This window comes from Artemia franciscana, chromosome 13 (genome assembly GCF_032884065.1).
Source record: "Artemia franciscana chromosome 13, ASM3288406v1, whole genome shotgun sequence".
Lineage (NCBI taxonomy): Eukaryota > Metazoa > Arthropoda > Branchiopoda > Anostraca > Artemiidae > Artemia > Artemia franciscana.
In genome coordinates, this window is record NC_088875.1 from 30,121,175 (window position 1) to 30,124,274 (window position 3,100).

General features: G+C 21.8%; 1 long non-coding RNA gene across 1 annotated transcript; it reads left to right on the forward strand.

The window, feature by feature from the left end:
- The first annotated feature begins 776 nt into the window (after positions 1-776).
- Positions 777-2,425, forward strand: LOC136034781 (uncharacterized). The gene is made up of 2 exons (XR_010619242.1): positions 777-1,632; positions 2,314-2,425. It is a non-coding gene; the product is annotated as an uncharacterized LOC136034781 (long non-coding RNA).
- The last annotated feature ends 675 nt before the right edge of the window (positions 2,426-3,100 follow it).

A 3,100-nucleotide genomic window follows, 5' to 3' on the forward strand; every position in this document is an offset into this window, starting at 1 on the left:
AGTTTTTTAGCTTTTTTAGTTTTTTTATTAGTTTTTATTTTTTTTTGTAGTTTTTGCCTTTTTTTATTTTTTTTCCGTTTTTTTTAGTTATTAGATTTTTACCTTTTTTTAGTTTTTTTTAGTTTTTTAGCTTTTTTAGTTTTTTTTTCTTTTTAGTTTTTTTTTGTAGTTTTTACCTTTTTTAGTTTTTTTCTTCTTTTGTATTAGTGTGAAATAATTCAGACGTCATATGCGAACAAACATGACGTCACCTGATCCATCCACAGATCCACACACAGACAACTTATTTTTATATATATATAAGTTTTTTAGCTTTTTTAGTTTTTTTATTAGTTTTTAGTTTTTGCCTTTTTTTAGTTTTTTCAGTTTTTTTTAGTTTTTAGTTTTTTACCTTTTTTTAGTTTTTTTTAGTTTTTTAGCTTTTTTAGTTTTTTTCTTTTTAGTTTTTTTTGTAGTTTTTACCTTTTTTAGTTTTTTTTCTTCTTTTTTATTAGTGTGAAATAATTCAGACGTCATATGCGGACAAACACGACGTCACTCGACAGACAGACAGACAGACATAACCCACAAACAACTTATTTTTATATATATTTATTCATATTTTTTTTAGTTTTCTTTTTCTCTTTTATTTTTCAGTTTTTTCCTTTTTTTTAGTTTTTTTCTTTTTTAGTTTTTTTTAGTTTTTTACCTTTTTTTAGTTTTTTAGCTTTTTTAGTTTTTTTATTAGTTTTTATTTTTTTTGTAGTTTTTGCCTTTTTTTATTTTTTTCCGTTTTTTTTTAGTTATTAGATTTTTACCTTTTTTTAGTTTTTTTTAGTTTTTTAGCTTTTTTAGTTTTTTTCTTCTTTTGTATTAGTGTGAAATAATTCAGACGTCATATGCGGACAAACATGACGTCACCTGATCCATCCACAGATCCACACACAGACAACTTATTTTTATATATATAGATAGATATATCTATATATATAAAAATAAGTTGTCTGTGTGTGGATCTGTGGATGGATCAGGTGACGTCACCTGAAAAAACTGGATCAGGTGACAAAACTGAAAACTGAAAAAACTAAAAAAAGGCAAAAACTACAAAAAAAACTAAAAACTAATAAAAAAAATAAAAAAGCTAAAAAACTAAAAAAAGGCAAAAACTACAAAAAAACTAAAAACTAATAAAAAAGCTAAAAAACTAAAAAAACTAAAAAAAGGCAAAAACTACAAAAAAAACTAAAAACTAATAAAAAAAATAAAAAAGCTAAAAAACTAAAAAAACTAAAAAAAGGTAAAAAACTAAAAAAACTAAAAACTAAAAAAAACTAAAAAAAAGGAAAAAACTGAAAAATAAGCTAAAATAAAGGTTAAAACCAATAAAAAACTAAAAAAAAACTGAAAAAACTAAAAAAAGGCAAAAACTACAAAAAAAACTAAAAACTAATAAAAAAAGTAAAAAAGCTAAAAAACTAAAAAAACTAAAAAAAGGTAAAAAACTAAAAAAAATAAAAAATAAAAAAAACTAAAAAAAGGAAAAAACTGAAAAATAAGCTAAAATAAAGGTAAAAACCAATAAAAAACTAAAAAGAAAAAAAGGAAAAAACTAAAAAAAATTTTCATCTAAAAAACTAAAAAAAACTAAAAAAGGTAAAAACTAAAAGAACTAAAAAAGAAAAAAATAAATGACGACACTCAAAGAGAAAGCGACCAGGACAAAAGGAATGTTCGATTAGCAATCAACAAAGCACCGGGACACAGGGAGTATAAATGACGACCAGGACATAAGTAAAAAAAAAAACTAACAAAACTAAAAAGAAGGTAAAAACTACAGAAAAACTAAAAAGAAAAAAACTAAGAAAAGGCAAAAACTACAAAAAAAACTAAAAACTAATAAAAAAGCTAAAAAACTAAAAAAACTAAAAAAAGGCAAAAACTAAAAAAAAACTAAAAACTAATAAAAAAAATAAAAAAGCTAAAAAACTAAAAAAACTAAAAAAACTAAAAAAAGGTAAAAAACTAAAAAAAACTAAAAAAAAGGAAAAAACTGAAAAATAAGCTAAAATAAAGGTAAAAACGAATAAAAAACTAAAAAAAAACTGAAAAAACTAAAAAAAGGCAAAAACTACAAAAAAAAATAAAAACTAATAAAAAAAAGTAAAAAACTAAAAAAAGGTAAAAAACTAAAAAAAAATAAAAAATAAAAAACTAAAAAAAAGGAAAAAACTGAAAATAAGCTAAAATGAAGGTAAAAACCAATAAAAACTAAAAAGAAAAAAAGGAAAAAACTAAAAAAAAATTTCATCTAAAAACTAAAAAAAACTAAAAAAGGTAAAAACTAAAAGAACTAAAAAAAGAAAAAAATAAATGACGACACTCAAAGAGAAAGCGACCAGGACAAAAGGAATGTTCGATTAGCAATCAACAAAGCACCAGGACACAGGGAGTATAAATGACGACCAGGACATAAGTAAAAAAAAAAACTAACAAAACTAAAAAGAAGGTAAAAACTACAAAAAAAAAAAGAAAAAAAAACTAAAACTAATAAAAAAACTAAAAAATCTAAAATCTAAATAAACTAAAAAAGAAAAAAAAAAGGAAAAAAATAAAGGAGAAAAACAAAACTAAAAAACGAATGTATATACAGACCGGGACACCGGGATACAAATGACGACCAAAAAAAGAAAAAACTGAAAAATAAGCTAAAATAAAGGTAAAAACCAATAAAAAACTAAAAAGAAAAAAGGAAAAAACCAAAAAAAATTTTCATCTAAAAAACTAAAAAAAACTAAAAAAGGTAAAAACTAAAAGAACTAAAAAAGAAAAAAATAAATGACGACACTCAAAGAGAAAGCGACCAGACAAAAGGAATGTTCGATTAGCAATCAACAAAGCACCGGGACACAGGGAGTATAAATGACGACCAGGACATAAGTAAAAAAAAAAACTAACAAAACTAAAAAGAAGGTAAAAACTACAAAAAAAAGAAAAAAAAAACTAAAAACTAATAAAAAAACTAAAAATCTAAAAATCTAAATAAACTAAAAAAGAAAAAAAAAGGAAACAAATAAAGGAGAAAAACAAAACTAAAAAACGAATGTATATACAGACCGGGACA